The sequence below is a fragment of the Aotus nancymaae genome, unplaced genomic scaffold, assembly GCF_030222135.1.
Source record: "Aotus nancymaae isolate 86718 unplaced genomic scaffold, 86718_ANA_hifiasm-v0.15.2.pri h1tg000014l, whole genome shotgun sequence".
Classification (NCBI taxonomy): Eukaryota; Metazoa; Chordata; class Mammalia; order Primates; family Aotidae; genus Aotus; species Aotus nancymaae.
The window spans coordinates 113691354-113705288 of NW_026988425.1; the positions used below are offsets into that span (position 1 = coordinate 113691354).

The 13935-nt window shown below is 38.2% G+C and overlaps 1 long non-coding RNA gene and 1 other non-coding gene across 5 annotated transcripts in view; both read left to right on the plus strand.

Moving 5' to 3' along the window:
- The window catches only part of LOC105707670 (uncharacterized), a 242600-nt gene that overhangs the window by 194713 nt on the left and 33952 nt on the right, over nt 1-13935 (plus strand). The gene's annotated exons all lie outside the window — the stretch shown is intronic.
- Nucleotides 12336-12454, plus strand: LOC135275058 (5S ribosomal RNA). The gene has a single exon (XR_010342772.1). It is a non-coding gene; the product is annotated as a 5S ribosomal RNA (ribosomal RNA).

Here is a 13935-nt window from a genome sequence, read left to right on the forward strand (position 1 = left end):
TATGATCACTTTATGACTCACCAGTTACATTTCAGCACAATGAATAAATTTTATTTTCTTTTGCATGTGCAATACTTTTTGCTTATTTGTTGTGGTTGTTGATTTTTTTTAGCCTTCACGTTTTTACTTACTCTTTATTGTCTGCCTGGTTGTTTTTCTTTTGTGGTTTACTGAAATCCATGCTTATTCATCTCTCTCTTTTTTTTTTTTTTTTGGAGATGGAGTTTCACTCTTGTTGCCTAGGCTAGAGTGCAATGGCACCATCTTGGCTCACTGCAGCCTCCACCTCCCAGGTTCAATCGATTCTCCTGCCTCAGCCTCCCAAGTAGCTGGGATTACAGGCGCACACCACCATGCCCAGCTAATTTTTTGTATTTTTATTAGAGACAGGGTTTCACCATGTCTGCCAGGCTGGTCTTGAACTCCTGACCTCAAGTGATCCACCCTCTTAGGCCTCCCAAAGTGCTGGGATTACAGGTATGAGCCACCATGCCTGGCCACTTATTCATTTCTTAAGTCACATTGCACACATCATATCTTCCATGGGAGTATTTTCTCATTATCTGTCACCTCCACAATATGGCTGCACAGATATCCAACCTGTATGTTCTCCAGCACTCTGTGCTTACAGTAGCATTTTTGATTATCTCTTCATATGACAGGTCAACCTAACTAAACTGTAGATACTCTAAGAGAATATTTCTAAATCCTCCTTTTATTCTTACTCTCTAACTCAGTGTCTGATATAGAATAAATATTTCATGAAGATTTAGAAAAGAAATTATTCAAAGAAAGAAAGAAAAGGAAGTTACTCATTTTTCACCTTAAGAACTTCAAGCATGTGGCAGTTTGTATTTTCCGAAGAGGCTACATCAATGCATACCATCCTACTTTCTCTTCCACAGTGAAGGTTACCTTCATCACTTAGGGGTGTGTGTATTTATTTTATTCACAAACATTAGTGAATGGCAATGGCAACTACAGACATGGGCTTTGGAGATGTAAGATTATTGCCATATGGTTTGTCCACTAATGATATCAGGAGAAGCTATACATATAAAGATAACTATATTACAGATTTTAGTGAGAGTAGAGCAGGCAGAGATGCTTTAGGAGGAGTACAGATGAAGGTGTTTGTTTTTTCAGGAGTTCTGGAAAAGGATCATAGAGGAGATGACATTTGAGTAAAACTTTGAAGGACTATTAAAAATTGGCCAAACAAAATCCAGGGAAAATATATTATGGAGAAGACTGTGTGTGAAATTACAGCAAAGTTAAATATGAGAAATGTATACAAGCAGTAGTTCAGAAAGGCTGGTATGCAGGGTGCCTTTTGGGAGAATAATGGGAGATGCATGATAGATCTTTTTCTTTCTCTGAAAAGTGAACTTCCCTTAAAAGATTAGTGTTGGGGGCATTGGTACCCACACAGTTTCCCAGTATCTAGCAAGTACTCAGAGATATGTCAGAGTTGGATCACTCTGATGAACTAAACAAAAGTGTATACTCAACCTTTCTTATTTTTTTATTTGTATGAAATATTCACTGTTGAACAATACATCTCCCCGGGGACTTGAATGATGCTATTACTGAAGGCTCAATCATAGTCTTGTCCTTGTGTAGCAGCAATCATTTTAGGAAAAATGCTGCCCATGCTGAAGCCACTGGGACTCATGTGAGTTTTTAAAGCAAGAGCCAGAATGTGCCCTTGGATAACTGACCTTTGAGATGACCTCCACACCTAGCACAGATATGAACTGCTTTCATCCTGCTTCCAAGGCAGATGTTTGTGCTGTTGCCTTTCCCAAGATTAGATCTTTCCTGAGGACTTACTGCACTAGCACAAATAGTGCATTTCCCCAAAGTCCGATAATGTCCCATGGTGGTGGAGCTTCAATCACATCTCCTTCAATGTCTTCTCTCCAGGAGAAGCTTGGCACATACCTCCTTATTCCTTCAACTCACAGCCAGTAACTGTTAGAAACATACATAATCAGGCCTCTTATAAGGATAAATATTAATATTCACATCTAGTTTAAATGCATAAAAAGAAAAAATTTCCAGAGAGCCTCATAATTTGCTTATCTGCCTTGCTCACAGTGAAGTTAGTACTTCTTTTCTTTTTTAACTGACATATATAGTATATATTTATGGGCTATATGGTGATGTTTCTATACATATAATATATAGTGATTAGATCAGAATAATGAGCATATCCATCATTTTGAACATTTATTATTTCCTTGTGTTGGTAATATTCAGTATCCTCCTTCTAGCTATTTGAAACTATTTAACATGTCTTTTTTTATTTTTATTTTTTGAGACAGAGTCTCACTCTGTCGCCCAGGCTGGAGTGCAGTGGCGTGATCTCGGCTCCCTGCAACTCCATCTTCTGGGTTCAAGCGATTCTCCTGCCTCAGCCTCCTGAGTAGCTGGGATTATGGGTGCCCATCACCACATCCAGCTAATTTTTTTAACTATGTTCATCCTACAGTGCTATAGAATTCCGCAGTTTATTGAGTCAGTAGTTCTCTTCCTCACTGGAGCAACTATATAAAGATGTTGTTGATTATAAACACATTATCAGTAAAAAGTAGCAAGGAAACCCTACCACATGAAATACCCATTTCATGATTAAAATGTTCTAGCATATATTAGAATCAAATGTTGTATGTATAAGATTATAAAAAGCCTATCTTAGAACTTTAAGATAGACTTTTTCCCTTTTTTATACACCAGTTGAAAATTAAGTAAAAGATTCGTACTCAGTGTAGCAAAATTCTAACTCACTCTCAGGTTTCCTTAATGGCTTAGTCCAAAAACTTACCATATTTCTTAGACATCATTTTTCAAAGTGATAATCTGAATGAATACAAAAATTATATGCTTTTAAAAAATTTTTATATTAATGTTAGTGTGCAGTTGGCAGGAATACTGGAATCCCCTACATACTATCGAGTCATGGTATCTAATAGCTCAGTATTTTTCCCACTCTAATCAATTACGTTAGTGTTTTTTGGTCAAGATGAGTTAATGAAGATAATTATTTTTCCCACAGATAGTCATCAAAATATAGACCACAGTAAAAATTATGTGCAATATTGAGGATGAGAAAAAATAAGAGTTTTCTATAATTATATATAGAAGTTGAATAAAAAGGTTTTTACTAGTTTTTGTTGATTTTTATATGCCAAGTAGATATGAAAAAATGTTGGTTGAGTACAGTGCATTGTAGCACAACTCATTACCCTAGAGGTTTGGAAAGGTCACAGGTCAAAGGATGCTCTCATATGCCAGAAGCAAACATGTTTCATAAAATATTCACAAAATTTGCTTAAAATACTGGCAGTTTCTCTGCTCTGTCATACCAATAATAAAATAGCTTTTTAGTTTTAAAATTATTTTAGCATATAAAGAAATGGGTTACCTTATGACACTATTAAATAATAAAAGTGTCATCATCTCCTTGTATACTGCAGTAGTCTTAAGGTCAAATTTATAGAAGAAAATGTAAAGTGGATGGCAGGATGTTGAGGATCCCAGGGCTTATTGTGAATCATATTAGCCTTGTCAAAGGACACCAGTGGCTACCTAGGCCCATGGTCACACAAGGAAAATAGCATGAGACAACAATTGCTCAGATTATCTAGATATTACTAAAATTTGCAATAGAAACACTTTAGTTCATTAATTAGCAAGAGCACATCTCCTATAGCCCCATTTTCTTTTACAGCCTCCCAACTCAATCTGCTGAAGCCCGTTGCTTTTCCTGACATTCCCATGTCCTGAAAACCATTAGCCTAATATGTATTTGTCAAGACTATCTATATCCTTGGACTATTTATAAACGCAAGATGTAGTTGGAAGACAAACCAGGTTGATACACCTTGATGCCTCCTTTCTATTTGTTGTTGAAAAATGCGCTCTTTGATGTGTCCACACTCGCTTCACAGGGACGCGCTGATGTAGCTTGGCTGGTAAATAAAAGGCACCGTGGGATAAGAGAAGGAAGTAGATCTTAAAGTGAGGCTGACTTGCACTTAAATTGTGACTCTGTCACTGCTATGTGGATGACCTTAAGCTAGTTATATGGCCTCTCTGGCACTCAGCTTCCTCATCTGTAAAACAGAAGTATTCGTAAGTGTAAATCACCAATTATAGGCATGTTCTGGGGTATCATTTCAATATAACTATCGAGTTTTTTCTGGAAATGCAGTCCTCTAAAAGGTGAAGAATTAGTTACATTCTGTTCTTTCCTCAGGTCACACCTGAACATTTTTTTCTTTATTTCTGGCGATCAGCCTTAAAGGAAAGGGGTTTTGATGAATGAGCAAATGCACTAGAACAGAATAAGGAATCAAGATTTGGTTCTGTGAGCAATGGTATGGAGGAGACACTGTGTGGAAGGGATAGGAAGTTTTGTAAAATAATTGCAGATCTGTAATGTATGAGAAAATGCATAACTACTCACATGATCCCAGAAAGCAGTATAGCAACTTCAAGTAAGCAAATTCGTGGCAATAGGCAGGAGAACCTGGCCACAATCCAGTAGCTGAAACAAGATGTACATCTGTCCAGACAGAGGCTGGCTAACTATTTGGTCAGTACTCTCTACAGGTGGGCTGAGTTACAGTAAAGTGAATTGGACTCTTTGATATTAAGAAGGTGTCTGATCCTAAGAGTTTATTTCAATACCATGTGAATTACATAACTTACAATGATGACCTAGTGTTCACTTTCAAAAAATAGTATCCACCAAGTCCAGTAAGGTAGAAACCACTGTCACCTCCTCCTTCTCTAATCATCCTCTTTCCATTTTATACGTAAGCCCTTTCCTCCACCACCAAGTCAATCTAGCCCCTACACCGTCTGGTCCCAATATATGTCCCCAGTCTCACAAGCTGCTTTCTGCTAACTGGCACTCCTAGCTGTAACCATACTAGGCTGCTTATTCATGCAAACAGAAGCCATGTCTTCTCTAGCCTCCACACCTCTGTTCATGCACACCATATACCTAGAAAACCTCCTCTCCTCTGTAGGTCCTAAGAATTTCTCTTCTTGTCAAACCCTAGCAGTGTTTTTAGGATCATGACTGTTATTTTACAGTACCAAGAAATCCCTGAAGCCAGGACCAAGTCTCTCAGTCTGCCATTGTCTCAACAGTGTCTTGTTCATGTGAGGTCTTCTTGATGCTAAAAGATACTGATTTACCACAAACATTTTTCCTTAAATAAAAAAACTAAAACTTAAAATGGTGGGATTTCTGTGGGCATTTTCAGCTGTAGTCATGTTGGCTGCTCTTTAGTGAGATATTGTTCTACTAAAGTTTAGATACACAAAAATAATAGAAAATATGCACCAAAATTTTAAAGAAAATATAGATGATATGAGGCATTTCAGGCAGCAAATTTACTGTAGATGATGATTTTCCATATTTCCCAGAAAATTGTAACCACAAGCCACTCTGATTGACGGGGTCAGGCTCCGACTGAGAATCCGATTGGAGTTTCTCCTGGCTTTGACAAGGACGCCTGCACTCTTCTAAATTAGACAGGGCCTCTGCTCTCTGTTGGGCATAGCCCAAGCCCACGTCGCCTGTTTAAAGAAACAGCAACTTTTGTTAAGATCCAGGACACAGACTTTGAGGGCATGAAAACGTACTTTTTCAGCTTTTCTCGCCCTCTAGTAAAACAAAGGCTTTGAAAGCATTGCATATCCGTGCATGCAGCCATTGCATTCTGACAGTCTACTGGTTGATGATGATATGAATGTCCAGCATCAATTGTTTCCGGGTTATTTGATAAAGGGGATCTATTCTAAATTACCTTTTGCAATAAGGTGAAGGCATTTTCTTCGAGGGTCATAGTTACAATTTACAAATACTTTGCAAAACAGTCATTTCAACTTCTGCTTTCTTGAGTTGATATGAGTTTGTTTGTTTGTTTGTTTGTCTGTTTGTTTTTTGAGAGGGACTCTTACTCTGTTGCCAGGCTGGAGTGGAGTGGTCCAGTTTCGGCTCACTGCAAACTCCGCCTCCCAGGTTCAAACAGTTCTCCTGCCTCAGACCCCAGAGTAGCTGGGACTACAGGCGGGTGCCACCACGCCTGGATAATTTTTATATTTTTAGTAGAGATAGGGTATCACCATGCTGGCCAGGATGGTCTGGATCTCTTGACATCGTGATCTGCCCGCCTCAGCCTCCCACAGTGCTGGGATTACAGGTGTGAGCCACCGCAACTGACCCAGGTGATCTGAGTTTTATGGGATGACTCAGCATGCAATCTCAATCTTGCCTTGACTTCCACTGCCCACTTTGCCTTGTAAGCCCTCATCCAAGGAGGATATAAGATCTTTTTTACTACCTGCTGCTTACCAGGAGAGCATCTTCCCTTCCCAGTATTGTTTCCATCAACTCACTGATCTCCAGCACTGCTTTCTTCTTCACCATGTAATACTATGCTGAAGCTAGAGCCCAATCCATTTGGTTGCCATCCTTATTTTGGTAGCTCCTTCCTCTTGGGCTCCAACTGTAGTTAATGGCTCAGTTTCTCTGTAGAGCGGACCCATCAGCTGGCAATGGCTACATGTCTTTGGGAGTGTTCATCCTCCAGGGCTACCCCTGACAAATCCTTGACACTTCCACACCAGGACTCTGTTTCACCAGGGATCCACAAAAGGACGTCAATAACACTAAGACCTTCCTAGCTTTCTCTTCACTCAATAATGAAAACGGAATTTGGGGGTGACCATAGGGAACTGAGGCAGGACACAAATGATTTAATCATTTATATCATAATAAAATATTGGTTGAAAATCTACCGTATAACAGGGACCGTACTAAACACTGAAAATATATAGGCAGTGAGTTTCTTAAAGAGTTAGAGCCTCTAGAATAAGATGAAGCTGAAACTTTTTGCATATATTTAAATGTTAATAAGATAAGCCCAAATAAGCCAGAAAGTACAACAAAATAATACAAAAACAAAAATACATCAAAGCCCTGAGAATGCACAAACACACTTGGGAGCAAACCAGGCCTAGCCCCATCCTTGAGAACCTTTATCTCTGTTCATCAGTCATCTTCAGATCCTCAGGGTGCATCAGAGTCCCTGAATGAATGACTTCTGATGTACAGAAAATTACATCTTCAGAAAGTCACATTCATATTTTTAACAAACTTAATCCAACTAAACTAAAGTATGTTTTAACATACACTTGAAAGGAAAGCAGAATCTCTCCTTTAACAAAAGGTGCTAGAATTAGAAAGAAACTAATTTATTTATGTGAATGTTTAATGCTATGCTAGGCAGGATAGTGGCCCCTCAAGGATGCCTACACCCTAATCCCCGGAACCCATGAAAGGGTTCTATGACAAAATACATTTGGCAGATATAATTTAATTAAATACCTTCAGATGAGAAGATTATCCTGGGTCATCTTGGTGGGCCCAGTGTCATCACAGGGTCCATATGCAGAGAAACAGAAGGGTCAGAAAGAGAACAAGATGCAGGGATGGAAGCAGAGGTTGCAGTGATGGGTCATGAGCCAGAGAGTAAGGGCAGGCTTATTTCTCAAAAGCTGGAAAAGCAAGGATCAAATTCTTCCCTGGAGCCTCCAAAGGGTCACAGCCCCGCCAACTCATTTCAGATTTCTGATTCTCAGAACTATAAGGAGATAAAACTGAAAACTTTTGTTGTGTTAAGCCACTAAGCTTATGGTAATTTCAGCAGTGAAAGGAAACTAATATAGGCATTAAGTCAACCAATATTTTATTTCCATTGGACTTCCAGGAAGAAATTATCTGTATGCATTAAATTGGAAAACATTGCTGATAATTCATATAGAGAAGAAAGTCTACAGCTCATCTGAATTTGATATATTCAGGTGATTCACAAATAATGAGAATCAGATAGGTGGAAAACAGCACAATGCTTCATGATCTTAGTGTTACACTTGTCTCTGGAGAAGCACAATCAGTAAAAACAACAAAGGGATTCCTAGGAGCAGATGCTCGTTAATATGATGGTTACGTAGACTTTTGTAATAATTCTTTATGAAAGTAGAGACGTTAACAAAATATACACATTGCCTGAACTCTTTTATTTTTTTTTTTAAATCAGTTCAGTTACAGGGAAGAAGTATATAATTTGGAAACTAATGATTGTAAAATGAGTGATAATTTAGAGAAGAACACATCCAGGCTCATGTCTCAAGCTTAACATCTGTGACTCTGAAGGTCCATAAGTAATTTCCTGAAACTGTGAGTTAGAATCATTTAAGGAACCTACCTTTGTAAAGGAATAGGTCAGTGGTCAATGTAAATACCAAAACAGTTAAAACCAGTATCACTAGGGGTAAGGAGGGAAAAAAAAAGGAAAAACAGGCTATAGTAAAACCTCAGACATTTCAAACTGCTCAACAATGCACCTGCCTTTAATGCAAATCATTAAAAACCTGAAGAGCCATTATCTTGTCTTTCCTAATTCTGTAATTTGTAATATTATGGTGAAAATGTTGCTATTATTACTTAAATGTCTACTTTTCTTTAGGGGGAAAAGCAGTAAGGACTGTTCATTGGCGTCATTGTCTCCACCTCGATATGACTTGCATACCTGCTCCACTGCTCTGGTTCAAGACAATTAATCCTAATATCCAGCCCCTCCTGTGGTAATTTCTCATCTTGGCAGGTTTCTTTCTGTAATGGCTAAAGGGGAGTGGCGAGTTCCCAAAGCTTGAGCTCAGCCAGATGCACTTTCCCTCATAGACAGGAACAGCCTATTCTGGTCTCACCCTTTTTCTCCTTCTTGTCCTTCTCTCCTTTCCTCTTTTCTTTTTTCCCCATCCTTCCCCTTCCTTCTCATCTCTTCTTTCTTTCCTTCCTCTCTCTTTTCTTCCTTCCTTCCTTATCCCTCCCTCCATTCCTTCCTCCCTTTCTTCTTTCCTCCCTTCCTTTCCTTCTTCCTTCCTCACTGCTCTCCACCTTCCCTCCGGCCCTCCATCCTTCCTCTCTTCCTTTCTTTCTCCCTCAGTTCCCTAAAAAATAGTTTGACTTCAAAAATAAAGCAAAGCAAGTCCCACAGAAATCTCACCCAGGCTATCTGCACAGCGGAGAACATTTGCTGTAGCCTCCTCTACCAAGTATAAATTAGGTGATTGACAAATGGCAGGTAGCAATGGAGATGGAAATAACCTCTATTATCATGCCTTCCTGACTCAGGGAAAAAGCTCTAGTGCCCTAATTTTTTTCAACACAATTCCAATTTCATATTTATGAAAAGCTAGTGTCTGCCACTCCCCAGCAATCTGCTTATTGAACATACTTTTCTGCAAGCATAATTATGTTCCCCGTCCCTTGATATTGCACCCTTTTATTTCATTTTCCCCTCCACCTCCTGCTGTGCTGACTGCCATCTCAACACTCCACACTCTGACCAAGAGAATAGGTCATTGATTTTTTTTCCCCAAAGCCAATATCGCTCTAAGAATTGGTCTTCATCTCCAGAGACAGTGAGTGTGAGAGAGAGAGAGAGAAAGAGAGAGAGAGAGAGAGATGGGGAGAGTATGATAATGCCGCCATAGGACACTGGGTCGAAGGTCCCTATCTACTTTGGGGTGGCTGCATTGTGTTTCCCCCTCCCCTGACGCCATCTCCTCTAATGACAGATGCTTCTGTGTGAGTGCTTATACTGGAAACTGGATGTCATTTCTGCATGGGCATATGATCATCATATGTACACATGAGCTTTAGCCAACATCTGCATTTGGAAAGCAAGTGAGCAACAAAGACAATATCCATTATTAGTCTGCAATTCTGGATAACTTTTAAAATCAGCTCAGATAGACTGCACATCACGTATTCACATTTTAGACAGCTTGGGCAGATTAAATATTTACCAGTGACTTTGCAAACCAGCACTCTGTGAAGCTCTATGTTACTCCTAATTTGAAGGCAACAAAAGGACAGGCTGCTGGGTGGTGACTAGGATTGGTAGACACTTCTTGTTTTCTATTATTCTGAGATTTGACTTGTAATACACCCTGAACATATTTTTTATTGCACTAGATAAGAAACAACCAGCAGTTAATTTAGATTAAGAATATATTGCATGCCAGGCTCTCACCTAGGCACATAGAATGTGGCAAGAAGCCAAGCAGACAAATATTGTTTTTCTAGTAGAAGGGGAGAAGATGCAAATAAGATTTTTTTTTGTCTTATTTTTTGTCTTTTTTTGTGGAGAATGGGGTCTTGCTATATTGCCCAGGCAGGTCTCGAACTCCTGGGCTCAAGCTATCCTCCTGCCCTCTGCCTCCCTAAGAGCTGGAATTACAGGCCTGAGCCACTGTACCTGGCCTGATGATTTTATGTCATAATTGTACTCTAATTGTATATGGACTTGATTTGACTGATATCTCCAAACAATCACTTTATTTTTACTTGTATGTGAGAGAACTGCTTTAAGTATAGTTAGACTTAATATTTTAGTTTTTTGACTATATTTTGGGTCTTGTATCCATATGTTCTTTTATTTTTTAAAGTATTAGAAAGTAGTTATTTCTATCATATAAAGTATATCACTAAAAGAAAAATCTTATCAGATTTTTTTGTGTAACCTATAATCACTATACAAAAATATTGTGTTCCCATCCTCCCGTTTTTTTTTTTCTTTTTCTGTAGGTGTTTGTGTGATTGGTTTTGTTTGGTTGCTTCGGTTTGGTTTTTGAGTCTCCCCCAGTCTGCATCATTTGAAAGGATTTTTTTTCTTGGACAAATTATGCAACTTACCACCCTCCATGCACCTGTTTAGCTTTAATTAATATGATAAATCCTGACCTCTTTACCTAAAGTGAAGTGTCTAAGTCTAATAGGTTAAAGATGTCACACACAGATAAATGTGACTGTTAGAACAATTCTGATATTATACATGGGAATTATTTTGTGTATATACATATATATACCTTTTTCCTCTACCTCATATGTTTCATCTTTTTCCAAATTTCTCATATTAAATCTCCATTATGACTTTGAAAAATGATGACTATTTTCCCTAGTTCTTATTCTAAATATGAATGCTTATGTTTTTAACATAAGTTTTCTGCATCATCTACAGATAATATTCCATTTTCCTTTAACTTCCATATATTTTTGAAGACATATTAGTTAAATGTTTTCATTTGTCCATCTAATTTTCTGCATATGTCAGTCCAGTACACATTCTTTTCTTTGATTTCATTTTAGAAAACTCACTTTGTCAAAAGCCGGTCCCTTTGTCCTTTAACACTATTGTTAAATTTGGCGCATCTGCCCCCAGGTAGTCTTTTCTCTCTCTAGAGAGAGAGCTGTTTCTCTTTCTCTTCTCTTCTGTCTATAAAACCTCTGCTCCTAAACTCATGCGTGTCTGTGTCCTAAATTTTCCTGGCGCGAGACAACAAACCCCAGGGTATATACCCCAGACAGTGTAGCCACTTCATTTCTTCCTATCCATGAGCGTGGAATGTTTTTCCATTAGTTTGTATCTTCCCTGATTTGTTTGAGCAACGGTGTGCAGTTCTCCTTATAGAAATTTTTTTACCTCCCTGGTTAGCTGTATTCTTAGGTATTTTATTTTTTTGTTGCAACTGTGAATGGAAGTTTGTTCCTGATTTGACTCTTGGTTTGCCTGTTGTTGGTGTACAAGAATGCTAGCTATTTTTGCACAATGATTCTGTATCTTGAGACTTTGCTGAAGTTGTTTATTGGCTAAAGATGCTTTTGAGCTGAGACAAAGGAGTTTTCTAGATATGGGATCATGTCATCTGCAAACAGAAATAGTTTGACTTTCTCTCCTATTTGTATGCCCTTTGTATCTTTCTCTTGCCCGATTTCCTGGGCCAGAACTTCTAATACTATATTGAATAGGACTGGTGAAATAGGGCATCCTTGTCTTGTGCTGGTTTTTAAGGGGAATGCTTCCAGCTTTTGCCCAGTTAACAGGCTTTTTGTCTTTTGGTATTCATCTGCTCAAGGAATTATTCCATAAAGGTTTTTGACAATTCATCATCACACCCGAGAAAGCTTAATAGTAATTATCTCTTGCTCAGTTAGACTATCCGCAGCCCCTAAGTGCAAAAGCTATTTTGTTCTGTTTTGATTTTCCCTCTTTCCTACACCTCTCTGTCTTGTCCTAAGTCTGGACCTTTAAAGAATCCTTCCTTCTCTTTTAAATTTAATTTCCTTTGTCTCTAATCTCACCCTAGCTAATCTTTCAGGAATGATTAATGTCCATTTTGACAGATATTTTTTGAGTCAGTATTAATTAGAGATTTTCTTTATGTTTTTCCTTTTGCTAAAAATTCCTGTCTACGGCCATACCACCCTGAATGTGCCCGATCTCGTCTGATCTTGGAAGCTAAGCAGGGTCAGGCCTGGTTAGTACTTGGATGGGAGACTGCCTGGGAATACCGGGTGCTGTAGGCTTTAAAAAAAAAAAAATTCCTGATACTGTATAACAACATCAAGAATGAACAGCAAAGTTGGTTCAAAGTAAATGATGACCTGATCTTCTCAGCGCAGATTAAAAGTGATCTCTTTTCTTTGAAAAAAGTGAGCCCTGGGGACACTTTACAAATACATTCCACAGTCTTAGAAATAAGGTCATGTATTGTTGATTGTGAACACTCCTGTCCAATGAGACTTTTGAAAGAGCACTATTACCACCTCAAATCAAAACTTAACAAGGCTTGAGTCTGCAAAGAGGAAAACCAAGAGTAACTCTTACAGAAGAGAATCAATTCCGTGGTGTGCCACATAACAATATATAAAATTTGAAATAAGTTACTGTGAACTCATTGTGGCTCTTCTGGAAAACCCTCTAGCTGTTATGGTTAAAACAGCTACATGAGATTAAGAGACTAAATAACCGGGACTTTTATATCCTAACCCTGCTTCTGCCCCAGACTGGCCAGTTTAAAAAGACCCAGTCTGGTCAATCTATTGCAAACATAGTTGAAGAGGGTCACGTCATATGGGATTTTGAACACTAGCAACAAGATTGTCATAGACTTTCAAGGCAGGTAAGAAATGAATCCTAAGTGTTGTAAAAATAACATCGTACAGAGTGCTTCATATTATACAAAGTGGTTCCCATGTTCTCAATAGCAAAACAAAGACTTTAAGAAATCTAACAAACATCTATATGCCAAATAAAATCATGCATAATTGATTGAATTATGTAATTCCATAAGAAAAAAATATAAAACAGTAAAAAATTAGATTTAATGAAAGCAATTATTGGTTCTACCATTTATTGTATGATATAAAGCTTTCTAAATGAGGGTGACTGAATTATAATTAATGAAATGCATCTGAATATTTTGTTAAGTAGTTTTTTGGTTCAACCGGGGATTTTTTTCCCAACATTTATTTATGCATATTTGTAAACTGTTAGCTCTATTCAGTAAACACCAAGCATCTAATAAAAATAAAATTACTGCACTCACCTTTGGAAAAATATATTTAAAACATTTTATAGAATCATGCTAACAATAACTTAATAAGTTAATAAATGTCATTTATTGAGGGATTGCTCATTACCATCCTTATTTTCTTCATCAAAGTAACATATGTGTTATTATTTTCTGTGTTTTGCTGATGAGGAAACTAGGTTTCAGAGTGTCTACATGATTTGCCCAAGGTCAGTCTATCAATCAGTGGCAAAAATCTAATGACAGTTTTGCAAAGGCTGATGAGTAACTGCTCCCAGAGCTGTTTCATAGAAGCTCTCACTGGCCAACAGGTCAAAGACAGGGGGCGATGTTAGCAGCACATGGGACACCGAGGGAAGGGCAGAGGCGATGTCTAAGATGAGCCTGTGTTGGGGAACCTAAGTTAAAAGTTGCGAAATGAACTGTGGTCAGTTACTGAGTGAGGGGTATATGTCCCATGCTGGGGTGACTCCT